The sequence below is a fragment of the Spodoptera frugiperda genome, chromosome 6, assembly GCF_023101765.2.
Source record: "Spodoptera frugiperda isolate SF20-4 chromosome 6, AGI-APGP_CSIRO_Sfru_2.0, whole genome shotgun sequence".
NCBI lineage: Eukaryota > Metazoa > Arthropoda > Insecta > Lepidoptera > Noctuidae > Spodoptera > Spodoptera frugiperda.
In genome coordinates, this window is record NC_064217.1 from 4,308,182 (window position 1) to 4,325,281 (window position 17,100).

Consider the following 17,100-nt stretch of genomic DNA (forward strand, 5'->3'; position numbering starts at 1 on the left):
ATCCTATATAGGCACGTTTTTGCCTGTATCATTTTTATATTACATGTTTTAAGGCAAGTTCTAGAAAAACGTATAAAATACAGTTTCGAAGATACCAGATTTTTATAGAAGTGCCAATATTTCATAGTTATATTACTTCTGTTTAGCCTCAGGAGGCTTAGAAATTCAAATTCGAAATACCCAATACGTGGTCTGCATTGGATATAGATCAAACAAATCTTTAGATGTATTGGAGGGAGTTTGCGCCGTAAATAAAAACTGATGGAGTATTTCACAAATATGACGTAGTTTTTTTGGAATAAAATATGTTTTGATTTTCAAAGTATTGGAGATATTTAAACTATTTTCTTGAAAACTATACAGTACTGACTGCTGAGTAAAGGCCTCTTCTCACACGTCAAAGGTTTGAGCATTAATCACCGTGCGTACTCAAGGCGGATTGGCGGTAACAAAGTAATATAGGTCCCATATTATTAAAACAGTTGCAAAATAGGCAACATAGGACTAACAACATTTATAATTTGCTAACGTTCTCAGGTAATTTGCTGGCGGCTCGAATTCTTGTCCTTGGAGGTCACAGAGTAGTATCAAAACTATTATGTACCCTCTTTACCATGTCTCCACAGTTCGTAATTAATTCTAGTTTAAACGTATTAAGGGAACGTTCCACATTTATCCGGTTCAGTGTCACTGTTTTCTGCTGAATTTTGAATACGCAGAAAGACTAGGTTAGTGACTCTAAATGATTAATTAGTTTTTCGGCTGTGTCATTGGGTAAATGGTTCCAATATTTACTGGAATTAACTAAATTCGGCTTTGTAAGAATTAATGGTTTAATCAGAAGGTGAGGCTGGGAAAGAGATAGAGAGAGAGAGAGAGAGAGAGATCCTTGCTGAAGAAAGGTTCAATAATAGTTTCATATCGGTACTATAACACTTTTCTGAATGAATAGGTTGCTCATAGGTAGGCGTGCTCCATCGTCAGCCTCATCGTCGCTCACCACCAGGCGGCGATGGTGGCCGCCATCCTATCTAATATATAAAAATAAGTCGACTTTTCCTTCTTGACGCTATAACTCCACAAAGCATTAACCGATTTTTAGGTTTTTGCATTCGTGGGAAAGGTCTCGGACTCCGTGTGGTTTATACCAAAGAAAAATGGAAAAAAAAACAAAAGAAAAGCAGGGAAAACGTAGGTGGCGAAACAGAGTTCGCCGGGTTTGCTAGTTACGTATAAAAAAACTTATGACGAAATCTTGCCATAAGAAGAAGAAGGAAAGCTTGAGGAAAGGTCCCGTCAGTATTACAATGATTTATTGTTTTCTATAAAATGGAACGACGTATTGTGCCGGTGCATCAAACCGATGCAATGTACACGTCACGGTTTGTGGACAAACAGTAGCGGAGTTTTTGTTACTACGCAGTGATCGGATCGTGTTGCACTGGAATTGATATGAAATAGAGATATATACAAGACAAGTTGCAATAAACTGCACAATAAACTCATGTGATGGACTGTCTAATTAATATTCATAAGTTTTCTTTTTGTTCCATTTTTCGAATGGTTCTTGGTTTAATTGTGAGATTGAAGATATTTTGTTGAAATCTGATTCCAGGAAAAAATAAGTTAACTTTATTTTTAAAATGTCTAATAATAAGTACTTCTAATTTTAATGAATCATTTCCTCTTTGATTGCATTTAATTTAATTTTGTATTCTAAGTATTACAAGTTGATGCGTGGGCATTTCTAACAATATTATAAGTATTTACCTTCTTGTAAAATGTTGTGAAAGGAAGCATTAGAAATTCTTTCTTTAAGCTATTAATAGCAATATAATGGAGTAATTAGTTCAGTGGTCCGTTGGTTTAATTTGTGTGCTAAAGTTATATTGCAGGAAACCTTTAGTGCAGCCAACAGACTGGAAATATCAGTACAAACTAGTGGTAGTGATGTTTTCATAGATTTGTTTATGAAGTTTCCTTAGTGTTTACTGTGTAGCATATTATGTTCTTTATTAAAGAAGTTGTTCTTCATTTGAGACTATATAGAGTATTAAATTTTGTTTCCTAGTACATTTTATTAGGAAACAAAACTAAAAGTTTTGTACTATTGAAGTATCTTCCCTTCTATTTTATCTAGCGGAATAAATAACAGATAGGACTTTATGTCTACTGTATTGCCTATATATGGTTGTTGTTTGCTTATATATATTGTCGTTTTGCTGTTAAGCATGGGTTAAACTGTACTGTTCTTCACAGTACTTTCTTCTCAGAAATTAGATAATAACTCCGACATCTGGACTTTAAGATAAAAAATACCAAATTTCACATTCATAGATTCAACAACTTAGAACTCAATAAGCTATTTAGCAAATACTATATCAACAACACAGTCAATTATTTCACGTACAATTTAAGTTCAATGACCCATTTTTATGCCCCTTTCGTACTTTAATAACCCAATCAGCGGTAACAATTATTTCAATATACAGGACCCTAAAACGTTATATCAAATGAGATTACACAATTTGATTCCTTGTTAAGCGTCAGTTGGACTGTGGACTGTAATGGACGGCTAACCAACAATTAAACGTAATTGGTGTCATTCGAGGGACGTAGGACCGATGCGGGCATTTTACACTGGCTTTTTAGGTTAGGTTATGTTATGGAGTATCATTAAGAGCGGTTGTTTTGGCCAGTTTTCGAGCGGCCAGCTTTATAATTGAGAGATTTGGTTTCGACCAAAATTCATTGAATTAATTTTGATGGTTTAAATCGGGTAGCAAATAGTTCAAGGAAGTTTTTTATGAATCGTCATACCATCTGTGTCTAACAGATGGTATGACTAAACAACGTGACCAGGAGCTGCGAACTTCCTAGCGGGTTACCAGGGCTCCGGCTCGAAGAGCAGGAGTAGGAACGCGGTGGTTTTTAGTCAATAAGAGTCTGACACTCCCTCTCGCCTCGCCCAAGGCGAGAGAAATCATTGGATGATTTTCCCCCTCAAAAAAAGTGACTAAACAACGTCTGTATAAGGCTTTCATCCTATCACGTACATACCTATCACGGCTATCACAACAATTAGTGACTCATTTTAAAAACGTTGAATTGCCAATTGAAATGTTTGGAAAATTTGCATTATACCTTGTGTCATCGCTTCTTGCAATACAAGAGGAAAATAGCAATGAAAATTGACTGGCCTAGAAAAACGGAATGGAGACATTGAAGCTTTGCATACTGTTCACGTCTTTACCTTTTAGTGTGACATTAAGGTTTGTATGACTCCTTTGGTCGAGGAAAAGATTATTGAGGTTTTAGTTAGTTAAATAAAAAGGAATCTTAAGTGGAATTATTACATGGAACTTATAACACAAATGGTGAAAAGTGGGTATACATTATATCGCGGCAATACGTGCCGTAATGTGCTTCGCTGCCTACCCCTTTGGGGATAAAAGGCGTAACGTTAAATCTTAGTTTTTTTTAATATGGGAAAACAACATTTTAATCTACCGTAGTAACAAGGCATATGCCTTATTACATAGGACTTGTAAAGAACTACAAAAATTGTAATACATGTATGTTCGAATATTAACAAAATATATTGTCTCTTTTAAATGAGAAACTATAAAGTTCTTTTCGAAACGAACATACATTTCAGAGCTAACGGACAGGTTAGATATTAAAACATCAGATTTTACATACACACGTAGCGGTGATGGATTTTGTTTTACACGTGGTTGGTGTTCCGTCTATCAGGCCATTGTTATTTCCATCCCGGTCCACGTGATTCAGTTAGTGAAATTGCGTTGTATCTCGTCCACGGGATGGGAGAGAATTCCGTTTCCATTTCTATGCAAGTTTTCCGCTGGGATTTTTTCCGACGACTGTGGACGTTCTGTTTGCAGGTCAAGCTAATGTATTGTTATGGGTATGTATTGCAAAGATTTTTTAGATAATAGCTACTTATGTTAATTTTCAGTATGCATAATAATGGATGTCCAACCTCATGTGTTGTTTAGCATTGGACATATTTTGACACTGATTTCGGTAACTGATGATGGTGACTCGAATTTGACTCGTGGAAAACGCAGGGAAGGTTTAAAATGTGAGATTAAAATGTTCGTGGCGGTACGAAGTTTGCCAGGTCAGATAGTATGTAATAAATATGTCGTAATTATAATTTTTCATCAGAATTTCTGGGCTACAGACTACTACTTCAGCCTTTAAGTACAGTCAATCTAAATACTGAAAGATGACTAAATAAGAACCTTATTATCAGTTCATAGAAGACTTAAGCTAAAAAGGAGATATCCTGGAAGTCGTAGACAAAATACTTGATAATTATTATAAATTAGGACAAAATATTTTAGTCAGGTCGTAGACCTGTTTATAGCGGACAAAGTATGAGTAATGGGTGAGGAAATCCATGCCTAAACCGAATGGGGAAAGCTTTGAGAATTATAATGAACTATGACGTCATCGGTGGTAAACGAAATTAAATGAATCAATACATATAAATGTATAGGTAATGTTTCGATTGCAATTATGTTTTCCTGAATCAAAATGATATGATTTTGGTTTAACCACAAGTTAATTATATTCATTAATATTGTAAATTAATTCATTGGAATAAATAAAATGAATCTATACTTATATTTCTTCGAAAGGGCCGACGTGTGATGGGAATATTATAATATACATATATTACGTATGAATTTAATATTAGTTATTAATGATTTTCTGGTACCTATTTAGGATTTTTTTAAATAGAACTGCCTTCTGTTTTCTTTACCGCCTCCATTGTTTTTTATGGTGACTTAGGTTATTACCTAACCTCCTGCTAAGTCTGAAAAATACTATGAAATCGCGATAAAATTTAGCTCGTTCCAAAGTGTAAATTCCTATGGAGAAAAACGAGCAAGAAACTCCAAAGTTACTCTTTTTCAATCAGGTTTACAATACAATACTTGGTTACATTGTTTCGTTAAAAATAAAATATCATCAAAAGTTTATGAATGCCATTTATGGATAAAGGTGACTTAGTCCTTGTCAGGTTTTTAAACCGCATCCTCATTACCAGTATTAACATACTATAAATATGTATAAAAGTTACCTACTAACAACTTACCTATTGGTTTTCACTTCCATTGTCATTAAAACAAAAGCCTTCGATAGGTAATTCTTTGTTCAAAATAGACCTACATTTTAAATCTGAACCTACATTAGAACCTAGAATTATTGATTTTATTTATTTATTATTCTAAAAATATAACTAGGAACACCTAATGCAATAGTGAATTTGACTGCACGGTTGGTACGGTGGCTAGGCAACTGGCTGCAGCGCAACGGGTAGCGGGTTCGATTTCCGCACGGAGCAACTCTTTGTGTGATCCACAAATTGTTGTTTCGGGTCTGGGTGTCATGTGCATGTGAACTTGTATGTTTGTAAACGCACCCACGACACAGGAGAAAATCCTAATGTGGGGCAACGTTTTTAAAAAAGACAAAAAGACAAAGACAAAATTAACATATTATTAGTATGTTAATTAATTATGTACGTAAAGAAAAAATTTGGAGCGCTTCTTGTATATCTTATGACAGTTGTGTTTAAAAAAAACGGTTATTATAATTTGATAATCATTATTGAGGAAGGTTATAGGCTATCTGTTATCATTATGATTATGACTATACAGTGTAATAAAGAACGCGGTTTAATTTGCGTGATAAATAATGAACCCTATCATTGAACAATACGTTTCTTATTTCCTGAATGTATAGATGTACCTACATTATTATATATATTCTTACAGTAAGATTTAGACACCGCTGACATAAGGTGAACACCGGAAAACATTGTGATGAAACCTGGACTTATAACTAGAAATTATAAGTTTGAAATCTCCAATCCACCTTGAGCAATGTTGGTGACGGATGCTCCAGCCTTCTTTCTTCATGAGAAAACAGATTTTGCACCTTATAGGCTTATGATAAAGAGCATTTCTATTGGCTCCCAATCACTGCTATTTCGCTGTAGTCTGGGTATAATTCCTTAGTTCCTAGCTCCGGTCTATTGCTGAGAATTGAATCTCGTAACACGTAGTTTTCTTGATCTAGGAATGGAGTTGGTGATTGTTGCGATCACTCAGCAACAATACAATCAATCAATGTTAAACATTTCAATGTAATAAATAATGTAATAGTCATTACGAAACAATCAGACGTAATCAATGAAAAAATGGAATTACAAGTAATGTACTGGAACGGAGTATGATTGCGAACTGGCCACGACTAAGTTATGCAAATGAAATATCTTTATTTAAAACAATGCCTTACAATTGACTCACACTCGTGGAAAATGGCGACGTTGTGCATAATTGAATGAAGTATATTGTATACAGACTGTCATGTGTCTTGTAAACCACACACGAAGAACTAACGGTTTAAGTTTACTTATTCGAAGTAGGTATTTCTTTATTCTTTCACAGATATTTTTCTTTTTGTAATAAAACTTTGTCCTACGCTAGGATTTGGTCCTGCGTCGTGGATGCGTTTAGAAACATACAAGTTCATGTGTAAATGACACCCAGACCCGAAAAAACATCAATTTGTGGATCACACAAAGAGTTGCTCCGTACGGCCATCAAATCCGCTACACGTTGCGCGGCAGCCGTGCAGTCTACGTCAATAATATTCCATGTTTGTTTATTTGTACCTGTTAATCTAATTAGTCTAACGTCATTTAGCTGTCTGTTATTTAAATTATAAAAGTTAGCAGTTTCAATAGAATTTTGACTCGTTTTGTTTGATAAATTATTATTGTACATAGATGAATATTAGGTTTACAAAAACCCAGACGTAGGTTATTATAATCTGCGGACTGCCGAGCTGCCGGCTCCGGCTCGAAAAGCAGGAGTAAGAACGGGGTGGTTTTTAGACAGTAAGAGTATGACACTTCCACTCGCTTCACCCAAGGCGGGAGAAGTCATTGGATGATTTTCCTCCCTCAAAAATAGTAGAATATCATGAAAATCTCCATTAACGGCTTGTTACTTCTCCGTGACAAGCGATTTATTGTACCTAAGTAGGTAAGTAATTGTATAATGTATAACTGCATGCATTCTTTGATTCGTTTGGAATTCTACCTTCCTATATCTACACATGGCTACACGTCTATAAAAAACCAGTTTAACCTGGTCTCGCTTTCTATGACATTTCCGCACATTCGACGGTCAGTTTATACTGGTTATGTATAGCTTGATGTGAAACTATGTGGACATCAGTAAGTAAAGGTGCAATAAACGAATGACTGTTTTGATATCACACAGAGGCAGTGTTTACGTTATCAGTACTTACATTAACCACTATATGAAATACCAACTTATTCTTATGTTACGGGAAATTGAACTCTATGCTGAGGTAGTAAGGAATGACTTTACATTTTGCACGTGTGTAGAAATAACTGGTGGTTATTCGTACAATGGGAGGTAAAATGTAGTTTTAATACCTGTTTTGAAGTAAATTGTGTTCTTAAAGCCAATAATGTTTTAAGACATGAATTTCATTACGTAAAATAACTTATAAGTAATTATTAATCTTCTGCATGTTTTTTAAAAACGTTAATTCAATTCAAATGATCTAACCGAATATAGTATTACCACCTCTACTTAAGTAGGAACCTCCTTCTTCCATCGGCAACATCATCGTCAGTTGCGTCACATGAAACTACGTCGGGTCTCATGTTGTTATGTTACAAGTTGTAACGTCTACAAGTCTCGCATATGCACATGGAGCTATACGAAACCAATTTATCATGATCTCGCCTTGTATAATCTTTCCTCTCATTCAAAGGTCAGCTTACACTGGTTTTGCAGTTTGATGAAAACTTGTGTGTACATATGACGTCAGAAGTGTTTCACCCAATTCGTGGACACGGATAAACGTAGTGTTTCTTAGTAAAATGGACAGAGGCTGCATTATCCAATGTAGTTTACAGTATTTGTATTAGTCATTGCTTAAACACCTGACGTTGCATGGTCCGTCGGTTCCTTTTAAAGATACTTGTTCATAATTCTCACACAAATGTTTAAAGGTAAGCGTCCACACATCCGCATCGTACGCATCGCACGCATTCCGTATAACGTCATCGGTACGCATCACATGTAGGCATTGCCGATGAAGCGGTCCGTACGATGCGGATCAGTGGACGCAGTTGTATGAGTTTCTATACAAGATAAACTAAAATCCGTTGCGTGCGATGCGTACGATGCGGGCCTGTGGACGCTTACCTTAAATTCCTGTTTTTATTTAAGCAATGCCTTATCGTGGTATTGTTGTTGTGCATCTGTGCAAAATTTGAAATTGATTTTTAACTTGATCTTTTTGTTTTAAGGTCGAATATTGAAGAGCCTTTTTTAATATGCCCAAAACTTCTAGCCTTTTTTGCCTTAAAATGAAAAGTGACCTAATTTTCACTACAGTATGATTACTTTTCGATTGAAAGCTTTCGTTTTTATCATAAAATGAAACCAGAATCCTCATGCTTGACAATTGCCTTTGCTTTCTCTTCGCGTGTAGTTAATTCTGAAGATTTATTTTAGTTTCTTTCTTTCACAGTTTTCATTTGATTTATTGTTGTTTATAATTATAGTTTCAACGTATAGTATCTGCCCGTTAAATAAAATATCATTCTTAATAAAACATAATTGAACATTACCTTTTAAAACATTATTTTTGTTTAAGTATCCAATACGTAACATTTTAAGTACAGAAAAACAAACCAGTATAATTTGACCTCCAATCATGCAAGCTACTCTTGCAATAAGAGATCAGTTTATACAAGCATATTTATTTGGTCTGTCTCGGAACTTTTAAGCATGAACAATTGCATTTTGCGGTCAAAAGTGAGTCAAATATTAACCGGTTTGAAGTTATCTGAGTTTAATTGACTACTATGAATAAACATTACGATGAATCATCTACCGTGTCTCAGTTATTCAATATTCTGTTGAGATTCTATTCAACATCATAATTTATTTATAGATAGTGGTGCGGCTTAAGTGGAAGTTTGTTACTCATTTTAAATATTTATGGAGATTTATTAATTTCTATTGAGTTGTATTTAGAAGAAATACAAGATGTTAGGTTTTGAATGTGATGACTAATAGAATAATTACTAAGATTTCGTGTCAATGAAAAACTTATAATTATGTTATTTTGAGTCAGTGTTTGTCACTTATAACGAATTATAGGAATTAGTGATTGGTGTTTATAAAAAAATATATACAAAAAAAAAACTAAAGTTAATTGTTTTCCTTAAAAACTACACTAGAGACATATCAAGGCAATAATATAGCCCTTTAAACATCCCAATAATAATAAACAATAGGCGAGATAACCCCAGATGTCAAATTAAACATTTATCATTTACCAGATACATAAGTAAAGTAAATAAGAACCATTTGTCGTAATTAGTCACACAATCTAAGACATAAGGTCTTGACCTTGAGTGAGCTATGTGCATTGTTGCTTACAATTGAACGCTAAATTAATTGAATATTATTTATTCAATTGAAATATTATTTATGCAATTGAAATATTATTTATGCAATTGATAACTTCGCCTTAAATAGAATTTCTTCGCTGCAGGTTGATATTTTTAGCTACTTGTTAATATGGGTGGCCTGAAGGAACGGACTAATGGACACATTTCATATTTAATAAAGCGTTATGTTGCTGGTTTGTGCTATATGTATTAGTTATCATATTTTTTATATACTTTAAATTCGAAAGCATTTCCTTTCATGTTTTATTATTAACCATTAAGGAGTGGAATTCTATGGAGTGAAGTGTAGGTAGGTGAATCCGTTGTACCGTGGGTCTCCGGAGCAAGTCTACTAAGAGGACTCGGTGGCCCTTAGAGGTGCAGCAGGTGGCCACTGGGGTGGTTTTAGTGAGGAAAAAAATCCCACACTCCTTAGTCTTTTATCCCCGAAAAGCTAGACGCCTTTTGAAGGCTTTACCGTGGCTTAATGCTTATGAGCAGGCGTGCTCTATCGTTGGCCGTATACCACTAGGAGACAGCGGTCCATTAATACTAAATCATTTTGGTTTTTCCCTATAAATAATGAACCTACCACTAGTTCTCTTTTAAAGGAAATATCCCTAGGCTATGTCCAAATTTCCTCGTGATAATAAAGTACGTAATGTTATTAAGCGTCCGTTATCAACGCTTGACGTAGCAGTTGATGGCTATCGCACCATTAATTATGGTGGACTTATTAATGATGCGGGCTACGCTCATAGAAGAAAAAACACTGCAGAAAATTAAATATAAAGGTTTTTAGTGAAGGAAAAACATTGTTGACCAATCGGCTTTCTTGTTTTTAATAATTGTATGAGGATTTTTCTTGTGGTTTCTATGACAGAATTCGAGTATTGTTGTGCTAAGGTAGAAATAACTTTGTGCTAAGTTAATCATTCTTCAAGTTAGAAAATGCTAAGTTAGGAATGACATACGGGTTTTATGTGTGTAGTCGTTTTAGTAGTAAATTGTCTTTTATGGTAAAATGAATAACTTATGACTCAGTAGTAAAAGCTTTTAGTAATTTTCAATTTAATTTAACAACATTACAAGGACCTTTAAATGCGACTAAAAATGGACGAATCAGTAACAATTTTCAAACGGCATTAAATCCGAAAGGGTTTTCGGAACTATGGACGAAAAATTTCAAATACACACATCCGTCATGATCCAAATATCATTCCTATTTCCCTTTTCCTGATTTATAACCGGGCCGAAATTTATTCCTTCCTGACGTTATATTTTCTTCATATTCGAATCGGTTCACGTAAAAAATACGACCACTAAATTATAAATAATGTGTATTTGTTTATTATGCCGCGGAAACTGTCTCTATTTGGTTTTGTCGTGTTTATTTTTGGAATATATTGATCACTCAAAGTCCACGTGGCAAATAGCTTGGTACCCAAAATGGTAAATAGTAGTATTTTTTACGATATATCGCCGCCGCCGATGGACGCCTGGAACACCAGAAGCATTCCAAATGCGTTGCTGGCCTTTTGAGGATTAGGAATTTAAGGGTTGTTGGGTAATTGGGCCTCCGGTAACCTCACTCACACAACGGAACACAACGCAAGCTTGTTTTCACGACGGGTTTTCAGTGAAGCCGTAGTATCACTCTGGTCGAGCCAGCCCATTCCTACCGAAGCATGGCTCTCCCACACTTAAAAATTGTCATAATCATTTATCTTCAACAGTATCACTGGGCCTTTTATACATGAAAATGTATGTCATTATATTCACACACACAAGACAGAATGTTAATGAAATAATACATAATGTAATCTTTTAAGTACGTCTGTCCTTTTGATGAAATAAAAAAGGCATTGTAGAATTAGGTGTTTTTACGATATTTTTGGGATAAAGTAGAGTCCAATGATATTCTTAAAAATCTTTTTACATTCAATAAGCTTAAGCGTGAGAATAAGTGCAGCTGTTACAGTAGAGTAAAGGGTATGATCAATAAGGCACTGACTACACGAGCTACATTTAATACAAGCGACTGACAATTTTGGCACAAAGGGTGAAAGAACACTTGTGTATATATTTAATAGGTACTTATGCAGGACGTCAACTTTACTACGTTAATAGACAAAATTGAACTTTATATACTAAAGTTTTTAAAACCCAGATGAGTCTTGTTTCAGTCCTTAAAGTAAAAACTAACTAACAGGAGATCTAAATAAAATTATACGTGCATTTAAACGTTATGTTCAACAATAGTTAAAATTGCACTCTGGGGCAATTATCACAGACAAATAAAGTGTTAGACAAATGGAGACCATTATAGCAGCTCATATGCAAATTATAGAATGTAACAGTGGAAAATTGGAGGTGCTCATGTGCAAATATTAAACGCTAAAATAAAGACCGTTCCCAATTACACTAGAATACTAGTTTCTGCATTGTTTCTAAGCTATTATCCTGGTCAGTGTACACTTGGGATTATTTAACACTCTCATTAGAACGAAGTGGGGCCCATTTGATCACTTTGCACGCGCCACGTGCAATATCCAAGTGTAATGCTCTTTCATACGACATGCGGTGACGCTGCGATGAATTTATAATTTTAATGGCTGCGACACATTGTTATTGTTGTGGTATTGATATGTGACTGCACCATGCAGTGAATTATGGATATAAATAGGATTGCAATTATAAGAGTTCCGTTGCTGTAAAATTTGCAATGAGAAGGTTGTAATTTTATTTTTATTCATGCTAGAGTACCAATGCAATTGCATATTGCATCTATTAAGTGCAATTGCATAATGTAAATAAGTATTAAAGGATCTATGAGTACTTTATTTAGCCTACACAATTTTATGTATATGTATAGCAAAAATATCTTTATATACGCTCTGTGCTCATAGTTATTAAGCTCACTAAAACCGTCCGTAATAAGAAAATCAGTCTGTAAATGCTCTAACAATTGTCGCAATTCTGAATACAAGTTAAAGTGAAATTAGTTAATAGTTTCGATAGTACTTGTATTGGATATTTGCCCGGCAACTATAAACGTTGTGTTGTTCAGAATACTGAATAAATACATTCTTGTAATTAGTTGGTAGATACGAAATGTACATTAATTAAAATTGTAATTAAATGTTGAGCTGTTCTTCGAAAATTGTAACATTTTTATGTGAAAACAGTTTGAAGTTTATGTTGCTCTGGTGAGATTTTCGTTTTTGAAGTTTTATTAATTATTCGTATTTATCCGAAACTATATAATTATGACGTATCTGTTTTACATTTTTATTTTATTAATCATTCGTATACAGTCTTTGCATACGAAATATTTTTTTTGAGAGGGATATAATCCAATGTATTTTCCTGCTTTGGCGACACGAGGCGAGAGCGAGTGTCACTCTTACTGACTAAAAACCACCCCATTTCTACTCCTGCTTTTCAAACCAAAGGCCTGGTAACCCGCTAGGTACTTAGTCCGCAGCTCCGGACGAAATATTACCTAATTTATTTAATAAATATAAAAAATGAATGAACATTTATTTTAATGTAGTGAATTACACAGCTCAGACGCATAATAATAACCCAAATATAAACATATAAACATACTGTTATAATAGATAACACATTTCAAAATGAAAATTCCGTAATAATTATTCAAAGACAAAAAGAAATACAATACTTAAAATAGGCCAAGTCTTGAATATAATAGTCGACCTACATACATAGGTACTTAGGTAAATAAATACCTGACTATTCATATATACAGCTGTTTAATTTGTAGAAACAATAGTAGAAACTATGGTAGAAAAAAATATATTATGAAGAGACTAGTCAAACTAATATGTTTAAAGTTAGTATGTTTGTTTGTTACTCCTTCACGTCAAAACGGCTGAAGGGATCGAGACGAAATTTGGAACAGGGGTAGATTATGGTCTGGAATAACACATAGGGAATGCAGATAAACTTCTGTGACGTTTTTTACCAACACCTTTTTGTGGTGATTGAGAATATTGGGATTACCCTGTATATATTATACCCTTTTAATTACAAATAGGTATGATTAAATTAAAAGGGTTTGTGTTTTGTTTATTCCTTATTTGTAAGTACAGTACAGTACAGTACAGTACAGGTATGGGACAATATTCCATATGACATCTTTATTCATACCTTTTTATATGTATAAAAGGAATGATTAAAAGCCTATGGTATGCTATTGCGTACAAAATTTTTTTGTAGGAAAATCCTACACTAAAATTTGCCATAGGTATATCAGACGTAGATGAAGTCAACAATATTATTCCACCATTATTTATGTGTTTTCCACTACAGCATACGTTGATTTAGTTTAATCGAATATTTAGTCGAAACACGCAATTCAAATTGATAAAACAACTGTTTAGGATGGTGACATCATTTATTTGGGACACTTCAATAATTATACTCGCCGTCTCTAGACATATTGTCTACGCTATAATATATTGGCACACGAATTGGCTCGAATTCACCAACAACAATTTCAAAACATTTAATCACAGGGATTTTATAGCTTTCAAAAATATTAAATTATGTAGATAATTGGATACGTATTTTTATGAGTTCCGCAGACCACCGTGAACATTAAAGAGCTATTTTGAAGGGACGCGTTTCATTTTCAAGGAAATTGTTGGACGCCGTCATCTTTGAACATAGGCGTCGCGTCCTAAGAAATTATTAATGTTAACACCCTAAATTTATTCATTGCTTATGACTAAATATTACTCTCTCAAACTTCCTGTTGTTCTCCGTAGGTAGATACGTGTAAGGTGTTCTTAAATTATATGCCACGGCTTTAATGGGTGGTAGTGTTGTGTTTGAAGATATTAAGAGTGAACTAGTGAGGAAATTTCGTACCCCGGACTAGTTGATTCAATTTTAGAATATAAAAGAAGTTAAATAAATATTGACTCTACTCTGTGTAAAGTGGTTCACAAATACGCACAATGCGACAGAGACAGTGAAAGACTTTTATCATAACAAACCCATAGGTACGTAGATTTTTTGTATAAAAAAAAAACTCATAACTAATAATTTGTATTATTTAATTTTATGATCTTCAAACACAACACTACCTCCCATTAAAGCCGTGGCAGATACTTTTAGAACTACTTGTATACACACAAACGTATCACACTCGGTAGGTATAGGTAATTTACGGCTAACATACATTTAGTAGCGTAGACATCGTCTAATCGAAGTTAAAAATAAACTTTTGCGGTATTTATTCAATGAATAATACTCGACTTAAAATAACCTACACAATATTGCTTGTTAGTATACCATTGTACATAATGAAAGCGCGTAAGTAAACTTGTGACAAATCTGACGATATCGACCCAGACAAATGAATGCCGAAGTGGTACAAGGTTAAACCAAAATTGTACATTTGTGTCAAAACAAATATAAAATCGTATCAATAACAATTTGGGAGCCAAAGATAAGGCTAATTGGTTTTATATTAAATTTGACAAGATATATGTATAACGTAAATTTGTGCCCAGTATATGGTATAGGTTCACACCCTATTACAAGGGACTTATAACACAAATGGTGAAAAGTGCATTAAGTACTGTAATGTGCACCTCTGCCTACCCCTTCGGGGGTAAAAGGCGTGACATTGCATGAAGATATAACGTACAGTATGCTTACAGACAGTGTTGTAGAGAGTGAGACTAAATTAATTAGATGTTTAAGAATAAGTTGTTCAAGTTCTACTATAAAACAGTGTCAGACATGAATGAAATTAGTCGTTGAAAGTTAGTGATAAAGATAAAGTAGCTGGCACAGGCACAAGAGATACCTAAATAAAAGATAGCACGGATAGTTCATTACCCTAAATAAGATACAGTAAGGCTGCCAAATATTTCATTTTATATGAATGAAACACCAAATTTAAGGATTGATAAGCACGATGCGAGTTGTTGTAGCCTAGGGTCTAAAACGCGCATTTTCTCCTGTATGGGATCGCCGATTCGTAACCTACGTACGGCAAGTACCAATGTGTCTTTTTGGAGTCATACGTACTTTCTAAGATTATATAGACACCACTGACAAACGGTAAAGGACAACATCGTAAAGAAACTTGGGTTTATCATCACCCGTATTGAGCAAGCGTGGTGATTAGTGCTCAAACCTTCTCCGTGCTAGAAGAGGCATTTTGTCACCGGTGGTCACTTATAGGTTGTTGATGTGAAGCACGATGCAAATCTAGCTCCATTTTGTATAAGCTACAAAACATATTTCTTCTGTCAGTGGCTTTACCTACGTTACATTCAATAAGCTTAGGCTGACCTTTTTCGTATTCAGATCTTTTAAACCAATTTCTTTCCTGTTTGTGTAATAATCTTTGAACTTTGCATCATGTATGGAGCTTATGTCAAAATTTGTATCTAAACCCAATAGGGCAGATGACTAATTATTATTTTAATGTCCGTCTTGAAGATTATTTTAAAATTTCATACATATTTTTTATTTTCACACATATTTTTTATTTTCTGACGGAAACCAATACTTTTAAAGATTCATTGATTTAAAATATCGCGTGACGTCACTTCTAGGCAGGTACGTTTTATACCTAGAAATGACGTAGGTATTTGCTCCCAACTTTGATTCGTTTTATCTAAGCATTGTTATCTTATATGACAAAATGAAAACATACGTGTCTACTACATTTTCATTACTTAAACTGACAGATTCATTACATTTTTCATTTCGGACTTCACGTTTAATTTTCATACTCCATCATCATCCCTATTCTATGGATAAGTAATTACAAGTAGCCGTAAGTCAGAATGTCATTGTAAGCAAGGCAACCAGCATCCAAATTAGGCACGACTGGCGTAACGTAAACACCGTCCATCGTCCATGTGACGGCGGATGTCCGACCGAAGATGTTTGTTTTATCTTCCGAAGGATATCCTCAAGTGATATTATTAGAATTGTTCGTATTACTGATGTGTTTCACATTAACATCTGTCTTCTTTATAGGTACTGTGGAACTTCTTTCTTTGTCTTTTACATATGAAATAGTTGGTAAATCTCCACTAACATTAGAACTTAACCACTAACATTATGACTATGAGTTTCCGATATTTCGGCACTGTTGGCAACATGGTAAATATCCCGTCTTTTCTAATGTTAGTGTTAGTGATCATGTCAGTTTAAAAAGTTATATCGTTTAATCTCCATTTTGAGAAATATAAACTCGATTTCTTCATTTTCTGCTGCATGTTGGTTTTCTTTCTTTCTTTCTAGATTTTGTTTCTACACATCTTCATGCATCTTGTTATCCGTAAGTGTATAGATGTACATTTTTAAAGCATCTCTATGTTTGTTTGTTTTCAGCCTTGGTCGACCCAATGCTGGACAAAGGTCTTCTCTACTCTCCTTCTATTCCTCTCTTTGTATTGCTTTTACGGCATCAAATATAAATTTGTCCGTATTATTGACTTGGTGAATGATTTGAAATTTGTAGTCAATGGGTAAACTAGAGGGATCAAATGGTTTGCACCTTCGAT

At 34.3% G+C, this 17,100-nt stretch overlaps 1 protein-coding gene across 3 annotated transcripts in view; it reads right to left on the reverse strand.

The window, feature by feature from the left end:
* Positions 1–17,100, reverse strand: part of LOC118267704 (G-protein coupled receptor moody) — a 57,615-nt gene that overhangs the window by 39,721 nt on the left and 794 nt on the right. The window lies entirely within an intron of this gene.